Below are 13,160 nucleotides of genomic sequence, written 5' to 3' on the forward strand. Positions count from 1 at the left end.
ATTTCAGCCAGAATCCTGTCCGTGCCCAATGACTTATTAAGTGCAAGCACTTTCATTGCCCCTTTAATTTTGGGTTCAGTAATGGGACTGACCAGAGTTTTCCTTTCAGGCCCGGATGTGGTGCGCAAGTTGAACCTATTTAGGAAGGAGTGTAAGTCTTCATCTAAGGCTGGTGTGTGTGGCTTAATCAGGCGGAGCTGGTCCACTTGGGCGGAAGGGCCCGCCCCCTTTTCCCCGCAGGAACAGTGTCTGTCAGGCTGAATAAAAGTCAGCCTGACAGACACTGTACGCTTTCAGTTTAAGCATCCAGGCGACACACATGCACATTTAGCCCTGGCTCCTGGCTGCCTGAACTGGACTTTCCTGGGCTGAGAAAGTCACAGCTCCATTAGGCGGGACTTTCTCAGCTCAGCGAGGGTTAGTGAGGCCCACCCCTCAGTGACGAGAGATAGCACCACTGATTGCCTCGCACCAGGGTCGAGTGTCAATCAGTGACACTTCATCACAGAGTAGGGTGGGGTCAGTGGTCTCCCTGACTCCATCCCACTCTGTGATGACGATAGGACTGCTACCTTAGGTCAGCCAATGAGGAAAGGCAACAGTCCCAAGCCTCCTGGAACCTCCAAGGCAGAGCAGAGCTGGCTGAAGGTAAGTGTGATTTATTTCCTTTTTACATTGTTTGGTGTGTGCGTGCATGTATGAATGTTTGGGAAAGAGTGTTGTGAATGAATGTGTTTGTGTGTGCGCCTGGTTGTGAGTGTTATGTGTATGTGAGCATGTGTGTGCGTCCCGTCCGCCCCCTCTCCCCAAAACTTACCGGCCGCCACTGGGTTTAATGCTGGGAGAACACAGCATGAATTTCGAGTTGGAATCGTACCATGAGGCCCGCCTGGTTTCGCACTGGTGATAGGGGATTGCTTAAAAAGACCGTTTTGAACAGAGGTCTGGCTTTTGTGTCTACCTTTAAGGGTGACCCTTTTCAAACCCATGTTGAATTGGCAAAATTCTTCCCAAAAATTCGCCTGCATTTTTTCTTTGCAAAGAATGAACAAGATTTGAATGATCCAGAAGATACCAACACAGGTCTCAAGTGGCGATCCACTTTCAATCCACCGGTACACCTAACACCTGCAGAGGTATTAACATTTGAGCAAGCGGTGAGCAAGGACGTCATGGCACTTTGCCAGATGGAAGACAGATCTTACCGCAATTTACCTAAACTTGATCATCTGTCTCTTCAGAGTCTCATATAAGAAGATCAGATCACGATCAAACCGGCCGATAAAGGCAGGGAGATTGTGTTATTAGATACTGGGACGTATAGTGACAAATGTCTAAGACAACTTGACGATAGAAAATCATATCGCTCTTTGAAAATTGACCCTACAGTCAAAATAAAAAATACCATTGCACATATGGTAGAAGAGGCATTGAATGAAGGCTGGATAACTGCTCAAGAAGCTGTTTTTTTACAAACAGAACATCCAGTAATTCCGTACTTCTATGTGCTACCAAAAGTGCTTAACCCTTTCCATGCGGCCGCGATTCCCCTGGTGTGCTGTAAACAGCACGAACAGGGGCGGGCCGTGACGAACCCAAGCCGCCATCAGCACATGAGCACCGTAGTGCATGACGGCTGGGGTTCGTCATCAGCATGGAAGGGGTTAAGACTCAGAGACCTCCACCAAGACGTCCTATTATTTCTGGTCAGGGTTCATTTTTTGAACCCCTTTCAATGTTTGTGGACCATTTCCCAAGGCCAATGGTCAAAGAGATGTCGACTTTTTTACAAGACACAAAGGATGTTTTGCGGCTACTACCGGAAGTTGAGTTTGACATGGCAACAGACATTCTAGTATCATTTGATGTGGAATTGTTGTATACATCAATCCCCCAATATGAGACTCTGGAGGCTATTACATCATTGCTTATGGATAGGGATCTGGACTCCATGTCACCTGTCTAGTTTATCATGGCATGTGCACACCTTGCCAAGAAGGAGAATTTCTTCAAATTTGAGGACATAATCTATTTGCAGACCTCTGGTACGAGCATGGGGAGTGTTTTTGCTCCTAGTCTAGCGAATTTAAATGTGCATGGCTTCAAGCAAGAACATGTCTTAACATCGAATAATCCCTTTCGTGAATTAGTGCGTCTTTGGAGACGCTATATAGATGACGTCCTCGTGATTTGGCGAGGAGAGACTGAGTCTATAGACCGATTCCTAACATGCTGAACAGCAGAAACGATTTTTTAAAATTTACTGTGGAATATGACAAGCACAAATTAGCTTTCCTGGATTTATTGATTGTAACCACACCCACTGGTCTTTAGACTGAATTGTATAGGAAAACAATGTCTAGGAACTCGTCGCTATGCTATGACAGCCATCACCCCAAGTCCTTGAGGGATAATCTTCCCATGGCCAGTTTATTAGGGTTCAGAGAAATTATTCCACTAAAGGAAGGTTTGAAAAACATGCAACATCACTTGCGTCACAACTATGTGCTGGAAAATACCCTAAGAGTCCCGTACGTCGTTCTTTGAAGCGACCTATGAACAACAACAGAGAAGCCCTTTTGGAACCTCCAGAACCAAAGGTAGATCTCTTCAGACTCAGTTTTGTCAACACATTTAGCACAATGCCAAACGACATACAGAAGAGTGTGAGGAAACAATGATCTATTTTGAATATTGGGCAAGACCTAATTCCATTACCTCTTTTCTCGTTTAAAAGAAGCACAAACTTGCAAGATCAGTTGGTTCACACGAGACCAAGAAGTAAGATTCCCTATCAAGTGGATACTCTATGGGACTCTCCTGTGGTACAGGGTCATTATCCATGTGGAACATGTGTGGCATGCCCTCAGACCCAAAAGTCCCTTACGATTGACATAGGTACTAGCCGCCCATGGGTACAAAAGAAATTCACAAATTGTAACAGCGACAGACTTATATACATGATCACATGTCCCTGTAAGTTGAAATATGTGGGCATGACTAGCCGGAAGGTGAAGTTGAGAATTTCAGAACACAAGAGTACCGTGAGGTGTAAGAAACCGGTGACTAGACTGACCGGCCACTTTCTAGAGGCCAATCACGGTCCAACTGATTTTCAATGGACGTTTCTAGAGCAACCATTCATCCGTGACCACATCACTGAAATTTCAACATTTTTACTGACAAAACAACAGAAATGGGTTTTCAAACTAGGAAGTGACAAACATGGTTTAAATGATGAAATACCGTGGGTGTTATTGTGAGAGCAATCCAGACTAATAGTTTTATAATTCTCATACAAAATATTCAACATATGTATGCATGGGGAGTCAATATGCAGTCTCAAGAGGATGCATATTGCCTGATACAGTTTTGCATCGAGAAGTGGAAGTGTCTTTCCCAGCAGTTTGTCTGCAGACCCCAGTTACAATATATCTTTGTGGTCTGATTATGTGTTAAAGTCACGTTGAGTGATTAAATGATATGATATATCAAGAGACTAGTAGGCTACATATTTGTCTGCCTTTTGGGCTTTTCTACCATCATGATCAGCGGTTCACCCAACATGAACAAGATGTTGTGATTATTGATATTGCACCATGAGTATAATTACATATGGTCAGACACAGCACCAGGGTATCATGTAGACTGATGCCCGGTTTATTTACAGGCTCAAGGCATGCAGTAACACTTATAACGCTCTGCACTTTCGGATGGTGGTATGGCACATATTTTGATAAATATCGCATGTATGGGGCCGTTTTCGATTTGCGGCATTGTAGTTTGGCAATAAAGCTTTTGCCATACAGCAGTGCATAGGTCGGAACGACAGAGGGAATCAAACTACATCCCCCAGAAATCCCTTGGACGGCCTGCCACGCGATCACGTGATCGGACGCAGGATGACGTAGACTCCACGACGATTGCTGAAAATAATGGCGGTCATTGAGGGTAAACACCTCCCCAAGACGGTTCAGACGACCACCTGGAGTACCGACAGACAGGTAGGGAAAGGTGCTCTTTAGCTGTGGCGAGCGGCTGATATATGTAGGGGCTCGTGCACTATGCCATACAGAAAAGTTAAACTTCCTAGTTCATACAGTATGTCAGGTGAGCGCATTTATTGTGTAACTGTTTTTGAGAACTCAGATATGAACTCAGTATTCAGGGTAAATAATACATCCAGACCACTAGGGTGGTATACATTGTTTATTATTTTCTGAGAGTCTGTATACATAACTGTCTGCAATCTTTAGTATAGACTCCGGAAGTTCAAGCACAGAGTATTGTTTTTGATGCAGCCCTTAGATGGGTGGGAGCAATGGATATCCCTTGATAGACAAGTCTAAGGTGTGTAAGTGTTCTGGCACATAATGATGGCATGAGTAGCAAACAACAAATGGGTTGATATGCTTTATTCATTATTGCACACTATAGCGAAAAGCTTGTTCTGACATGTATAAGTTTAGTGTGTTGTATGTGTCCCTTGTGAACCTATAGCTGATGCGATTTTTAACTGATGAGTCAAGGTAACACAAGGTGAGCAAGGCACTGTGACCATAGTGGTCCTGTTTATTTCTTGTTTTTTTTAGAGAGGTGCTTCTTCTCCTGAGCCGCAGCCAGGTGAGGCGAGGTTTGATCCTCATGCTTGACGGGTAAGCATGGAATGGCTGTTCGTTATTGAGTAATGAGGCACATTACGGTGAGATTCATCAGTGCTAGAATCAATTGACACTAAGTAGAGCTAGGATGTTGAGAATTCTGAATATTTACATGTATTTACCTCACAGACAAGGGAAAGATGTCTAAAGACATGATTTGTTTCATGTTACAGTGGTTATTTGCACTACGCCACTCACAGAGGACTTGGTTTTTACCTAGGATTCCAGGTGATATGGTTGTATTAGTTCCAACCTGTATATTTCACTGAGTTGTATCAATATTATTTTTTGCACGTTGCAGTAGCAATATTATTGAGGTCCTGAAGAAGGCAGAGGACAATCTTTTTCCTCATTTGCTGAAAGATGTTGACCCCGTTAATCATCACGAAGGTTATTTGTTGAAAGCTGTCTTATTGCACAGTTTTTAGCCTTGAGCACTGAGAGATACCATTAAACAGTCTTTTCTCTCATTGCCCAATTTTAATTCACGTTTTCTCACACTGCATCTTTTCCTATCACATTTTCCTATCACGTTTAACAGCTGTTCACATCTGTAGGTCACTTAGTTACTCGTGAGTTTTTTAGGACAGATCCACAGGTCCTAATTGTATCATCCACAAGTTACCTCCCACCTTTACTTGAGAGGGGTTGAGCCCTTAGAGTCACTACAGTGACACCAGGAGGAGACCCAGATGGTGACAAAGTATGGCACCACTGGTGATTGATGGGAATCCATCTTATGATTAGGTCTTCCCATTTCCTTAAGGACATTAATAAATTTCCACATGTTAGTGAGGTAAATTCTGTTCCTTTAGACTCTCTTCAGTTTATTGTATGTTTGTCGAGACCCGTGGGTAGGTTTATGTGTGCTATGTATGGGGAGTATATCCATGCAAGGTCTTTAAATATTCCCTTATACCCTTTTCTAACTGTTGTTTTGATTGTTTAGTCTCTTCACATATGAGTGAAGCCAAACCAGTATCCTGCCCACTCTGCCATCCTCCATGTAGGACATTGTTATATACTCTCTGTAGGAATACGATTGGAGTAGTCCTGAACCTCGGCATGTCGCCGCTGCTTGACCTGAAGGGCCGCATCAGCAGGCCACCTATTTGGGGTTTTTTATGCTCCAGTGTGCAAATTGACGATTCAAGGGCTGCGAGTTCAGATTGCAAAGATTTCCTCACCCCCACGGACTGGCCTATGCAGTGTCCACAGACCACTAATTAAGGGCCTCCAATTCAGTTCGCTGTGAGTCTGTGCAATAGTGGTTGTGGTCAAAATAGTTGCAGAAGGCCCGAATGCATGGTCATGCAAGAGGCACACCAGGAATTTCCATGTCATCATCATCATCATTAATCTTTATTCGGATATTCATTATCCATAAAAGTACAAATATTACTCATAATCACATGCATAGTCCATCATCATTAAAATATAAAATAAAACTCATCAATAAAACTAGTCAATTAAAATATTACTAAATTATCCATATCTTCGATATCATCTTTGATGTTAAAGTGACAATGTGTAAAGTGAAATTTCACGAAAGAGCAGCTAAGAATGGGCAAGTCATTAAAACTCAAAAAGGTTACAGTTAGCAGCGATGAATAAGAGTTCAAGTGTGCATAGTGCAAAATATAAATAAAAACAATACAAAGTCAAAAAATACATATGGTACAACCTAATCCAGCAATCATCAATTCATAGAGGAACGTGAAAGGATGGCCATTTTCAAGAAAGTGTACACTCGATATGTTATGTCATCATCTTTAAGCTGGAGAATAATTTTGTATGCAACCTTAAAATCCGTTATTCTCTTTGCCCTGAAAAACGGTATCAATAACTGCATACTATAATTTTGATAAAAAGAGCAAAAGAACAAAAAATGTAGCATAGACTGTTTCCCTGTATTGCCACATGGGCAAACCAGATTCTCGATATTAGGTTGATAACCTATGGGGAAGCACAACAGATACTTTATTGAGCCCGATCTAGGACGAAAAAGAAGACTTTGCTCCCAACAAGTAATGTCTCTTAAGAGATGACTAATGGGAGAGCATAAAGGGGATCCGCCCTCGCCTGTCATTAAAATATATTGTTTCACAGATGCTTTGACGGATTCCTGAGCATATCTTGTGTCCCCGTAATATTTATATAAACTTTTAGTCTTTCCATCAATTCCATCTAGTTGCTCAGGATTATTAAAAATATGGCCAAGATTGACCGCAGTCAGTACTTGGGCCAACCAAGGGATATCACCGCCCTTATCACATTTTAGGCAATCAGCCAGAATCTCCCTTGTTAATGCGGCTGCTGGATTTTTCCAAACCTTTAGCCAAAATAAGACAGGACGGGACCTAAAGTAATCCTCCAGATATGGCATTCTTAACTCATTATGGCATACAAAGGTAGACAATGAAATTGGTAGGCCCAAAAGTCTCTTACAAAATCTATTTTCTTCGACCTGGACACTTTTCAAATTTATATGGCCCCAAATGTCAGCCCCATAGGTCATGATTGGTACACATTGTGTCCTATAGATTTTAAATAGGGACAGTACCACCTCAATTCTTTTCGGTTCGGGGAGATTCATTACTTAATTTATGGCTCTTAAAAATTTAGTCCGTCCATAAGCCAAATGTGGTGTCCAGGACCCATTATCAGAGAATTGTAAACCCAAATAAGGGAAAGTGTGAGTGCATATCAAAGAATCAGGGCCCAAGGTAATAGTATTAATAGAACGTTTCTTAGGGCCACAACACATTAAAAAAGATTTCTTAAAATGTGTGCAAAGGTTCAAATTATTCATAAAAACTACAAATCCCCTGACTAAAATTCTCAAGGCATTAGGTGTACGACCCATTAAAACAGCATCATCTGCATATAGTAAGGCGGGCAGTTTGTTACCATTAATCATGGGGACATCAGTGGTTTGGTTAGACAGGACGTTATGAAGTTCATTAATATATAAAATAAATAAGAGTGGGGGCGAGAACGCACCCTTGTCTAACGCCTCTCCCAACCACTATGTCTCCTGACACTGCCCCGTCCATACTTATCCTTACCTGGGCCCTTAGGTCCCTATGCAGATATGCTAAAACATACACCAAATCTTTATCTAACCCATAATCTAAGAGGCATTGCCAAATCCTGGATCTATAGACAAAATCAAAAGCGGACGAACGGTCCATGAATGCCAGGTAAAGAGAACTGTGTCGGGCAATGGTGTATTTCCCTATGATTATATTGAGATTCAAACACTGTTCCACAATACCTAGGTGGCTACGAAAACCCAGCTAGCATTTATTTATAATATTTTCATCCTCTGCCCAAGTTCTGATCTTGTTAAATAGAACTCTCCACAATATTTTAAGGGTGTTATCGATTAGCGAAATGGGTCTATAACAACTTGGGTTAGATCTATCTCCTTTTTTAAAAATGGGGATAATTACAGGTGTGGGCCATGTATTTGGGATTTTTGTTGTGATTAAGTTATTAAAAACGTTAAGTAGCAAAGGAGCCCAGAACTCTGGCCTAGAATTTATAAGGTCAATGGGAAGCCCGTCCGGGCCTGGGGCTTTTTTTCCCGCACTCTGGAATATTGCCTCCTCGACCTCAGTCAAAGACATTCGAATTTGAGTAGGCATAACATTTTCCAAAGTGTCTTCACATTGGGGCGAGGAAGCATATATTTTCGAGAAATGTGCGACCCACGATTCACTAGTTATATTGCAGCTTAGGGGGGGTAGATGTATTCCCAAAGGCTCTCAAGGACTTAGTGGCCGACCAGAAGTTGTTTGTATTATTAAGTTTAGCAGCACAGGCCAGGTTATTCCAATACTCTTTTAAGACCACGTCTCGCCTTAATTTTAATACACTTTTATAATTGTGCCTTAAAGTTCTAACGAGAGTAGGCTCTCTAGGGGAAACTGATAAAGCTGCTCTGAGAAACCTATTAGCCCTAGAGAAGATGTTGTCAAACCACCTGGGGTCCGATGTGGGTAGGGCTGTGGGTCTGGAGATCAGTTCTTTAATGCCTGCGCATAATAGAGTGAAAGCAGAAACTGCCTCTGGGTTGAGGTCAGCCAAAGTGAGACAAGTCTCACAGATGGATGGGTATGTTTTTACCATCTCCTGGAAGACCTCCCTGCAATCCATACCCTTCCATTTAACTCAAACTATCAGTTGAGAGTTCTATGTTTCCCGCTCCCAATTCCCTTCTAGTGTTGGGACGCGGGCTACCCTTGGCAAGACTAAAATGGGATTATGGTCTCCAAAAGGGGATGCCCTGACCTCTGCCTCAACTAAGTAGTCTTCTAATGATGGAGATATGAAGACATAATCTATAGTTGAGGCTCGTCCTCAACCTCTATAGGTGGGTGGTGGATTGTCGTTAGTATTTACGGCTGCAATATCCATCACGTTTAAAAGACTGCTACTTGATAGGTGGTCTATTAGCTCATACCCTCTCTTGCATGGGTTGGATGAAATAAGCTGGGAAGAACCCCCAATAATTCCTTCTCCTATTTTAGCATTAAAATCACCCCCCAGACATATCCCTGCCAGTTTTTACTTTCCCAGTAAGTTATCCAAATCCTGAATAAAGTAAAAAAGGTGAACAAAATTAAAATTTGTTGTAGTTATAAAAATTAATAAAGCAAATAGAGGCCCCCTGTGTATAGATTGGAACTTGAAAGTTAACATTCTCAGTGGGAATTAATTTTACTCTGCAACCTGAAGCGATGCTGACCCATATTGATAAACCACCTGAAGGTCTGCCATGTTTAGGATTAGGGGGTATAATATTAAAACACTCATATCCTTCGAAATATAGCTCTTTAGTTGCCCGGGTTTCTTGAAACATAAGGATGTCAAATTTATTTATCATATTTGCCCATTCTTCTATGTTTAATTTTGAGGCCAGACCTGCCACATTCCAGCTCAACACCCTTAATATCGAGTCAGAATAATCAATTAATGGGGTCGTTTAAACCCCGGGGCTAGTATTAGAAGTCTCCATGGTTACCGTGTAGGCCAATCCAGTAGATTGAGTTTTGGGTAAAGGTCAAGTGAGGGTGTCTAAGTCAGAAATAGCAGAAAATCTATTTGCCGACTGATAAAGAGGATTGAGGAGTGGACACTGTATAGGTGGTGGTTTATAGAAGAAACCAAGGGGTAATGCACAGATGTTTGTAGAGAAAAGGCAGTTGGTCTCTTTAACTGCTAATATGGATCCAACGGTCCTAGGCCGGGAAAAATTAATAACAATGCAGTCTACCCTAATGGTTTTGCTGCAGGTCCCACCCAGCCTACACTTTGTACCATTAAGATTTCATGTATATCAGACTTCCTGTACCCTTTGTGTTTAGCCATCCAGTCCACACATTTATTCCGCAATTGTTCCCAGGACTCTGATTTATTTTTCTCTAGTGGGGGTACCCCTGCAAGAGTTAGCACATATGGGCAAGATGCTGGGGTTAAATTTAAAACATCCTTGTTTGGTTCTGCATGCCCCCTGGTACTAGTATCAGCAGTACTCGTGCTAACTGTCGAACTAACTTGGACATCATCAGGGTTTACATTTTGGATGTTGACAAATCGAGTATATAACTTAGGGGCTAGGGGGTTTCTCGTTTTACTATTAGGATCGAGGGGGACAAGCAACAACTTTACAGTTTGGGGCACTTGTCGTACCAGTTGCACATTCTGAGGTGGATTTTCCTGGATTCTAACCTGTCGAGGTGGCTGATTGTGTTCCCTACAGGGAGGTGTTGCCTTATTAGTTAGGGATTCCAGGCGGTCTAATTGCTTTCATAACTTATCAAAACTTTTATCCACAAGCCCTTTAACACGTTCATACAATGTGTCAACAATAATAGCTATAGCAGTATCCCCAAGTGTGAAGTTAGAAAAATCAGTCTGCGTGGACTCCGTCTGAGTGGAATTACTTTGGGTATCCACAGCAACTAAGTCAATCAAGTCACTACTGGGGATTGGGTCTACAGAAACCTTAGGACCCTTAATCCACGTGTTTGACGTTGTACATTGTGAATTCAAGCGTGGGGGTTGTTTTTGTTTAGGGCAAGCTGATTTCACCACCTTCCTCTTCTTTCTCGCTCCACTTACTTCTGAATTGGGGGTTATGTCCGGGTTGGCTATAATTAAAGGATCATTTGGACTACACCCAAATTCAAAGTCTACAGTTGTTCCTATAGAGCCAAGTCCTTCCATGCCCAAAGTATTCTCTCCAATGGAGGTCTGTGGAGAATGTTCAGTGTCTCTATGTGTCAATGCCTGTGGATTGCTTATATCAATAGTATCAGTTTGTGCTACACATTGGGATTTTGTGGGGCCCAAGGATAATCTTCTCTCAGTCAGCTCGATCTCAGTGCTGACCAAGTTCATCGTCTGCTCCAACATAGTATCTATGGATGTAGTTTTGCGTGCTGGGGTGGTAGGGTTACATTTACCCATAATAACACAACCCCCAGACATCCAAGAAGTGCCAGAAGAAAAACGCACCACTCACCACTACAGAATACAGTTGTAGTTTTAGCTCTGGTTGTTAAGGGAGTGGCCCAGCCCGGCCTTGAAGGGTCCCGGACGGGCACAGACGGGCCTGCCCTTGGCCCGGGCTTACCCTCGACGTGGAGGCATTATACACGAATATTCCGCAACAAGCGACCCTGGAAGCAGTTGATTCATTGTTGCGAGAAGAAGAATGGCTGTCCCCAACACCGATAACATTCATTATGGAACTTGCTCATATCGCCCTGACCGAGAACTTCTTCAGGTACGAGTCCCAGTTATACCACCAAGTCCGGGGGACTTCTATGGGTTCTACCTTCGCGCCGAGCCTGGCGTGTATCTACATGGCTTCGTTCGAAAAAAAGTACATCTACCCTCCAGAGCACAACCCTTACCGAGAGAATCTCACTCTCTGGCGTCGCTTTATTGACGACATCCTGATCTTCTGGAAAGGGGACCGTCCGAGCTGTGAAGCCTTCTGTGAATGGATTAATTTACAAGACCCCTTCCTGAAATTTACGGGAACCATCTCGGAGACGTCAACACCGTTCCTCGATCTAACCATCAATCTGGAATCTGAGGCAATAACCACCTCGCTGTACAAGAAGGAGACTGATAGAAATAGCTTACTTCTCTACCAAAGCCACCACACTAAAGCTCTGCGAGACAATTTGCCCTTTGGGCAATTTCTTAGGATTCGGAGGAACTGTAGCTCTGTCGAAGACTTTAGACAAGAGGCTCAGACCCTACAGCATAAGCTCCAGGACAGGGGGTATCCCACTCGGTTGTTGAAGAAATCGTACAAAAGAGCATTGAACAACCATAGGGATGCCCTCCTAGAGGTACACCCCAAAGAACCAGATGACACTATCACCTGTGTCACCTCCTATACCAGGCATTCGTCTTTTATCAAAAAAGCGGTGATGACACATTGGGGTATTCTGAACTCCACAGGGATGGCACTGGCACGACCTCGGTTTGCTTTCAAAAGGACTACCAACCTTAAGGACACATTGATCCACACTCGCCCAAAGAAATCACAAACTCGACCAGTCAGGACCCTATGGGACCTTCCCCCTGTCACTGGACACTATAAATGTGGCTCTTGTGTGGTGTGTCCCCAAACTATCCAAGGCAAAACGATCGAGCTTCCAGGAGATTTTACCTGGACTTTAAACAAACATACCAACTGTAACAGCTCGAGATGTATATATGTCTTGATGTGCCCCTGCAGAATGCTGTATATCGGGATGACGATGCGCCCGGTTAAACAACGTATAATGGAGCACAACAGTAATATCCGATGCTCCAAAACACACACCGGGCTCTATGAACATTGTAAGGAACACAAACATACCACTGAGGACATACAGTGGACAGTTCTAGAATGTCAACCAGGGATGAACCAACAATCCCTGTTCAGACTGGAGCAGAGATGGGTGCATCGCCTACATACTGATGAAAACGGTCTTAACGATGCGGTGCCCTGGACAATGCTCACCAGATAGTTGATTGCTGGACCTATTTGTCCTAATTATACCGGGTACTGCTTGAAACCCCAAGTAGAATGATCCTAGTATTTCGTTGCCGACTTGGTGAGAGCCTTAGAGTGCCCATTCCTAGCACCTCAGCATAATGAATACCAAGTTGATTATTCCCACCTCCTCTTAAGATGGAACTCACTGTTCCTTCCCTCCTCGTAATTGAGCGAGGGCATCTTCGATGTCTACCACCGGCATCCTATTACTTAGCAACACGCCCTGGCCATCCAGCTTCCTTCCCTCCTCGTTTCTGAGCGAGGGCATCTTCGATGTCGACTACCGGCATTTTGTTGCCTGGCAACACGCCCTGGCCACTCTACTCTCTTTCCCTCCTCGGTTCTGAGCGAGGACATTTTCGATGTCTACCACCGGCCCTTCGTTGCCTGGCGACACGCCCTGGCCACTGCTACTCCATTGGCCACACTCA

Source organism: Lissotriton vulgaris, chromosome 7 (genome assembly GCF_964263255.1).
Source record: "Lissotriton vulgaris chromosome 7, aLisVul1.2, whole genome shotgun sequence".
NCBI classification, from domain to species: Eukaryota; Metazoa; Chordata; class Amphibia; order Caudata; family Salamandridae; genus Lissotriton; species Lissotriton vulgaris.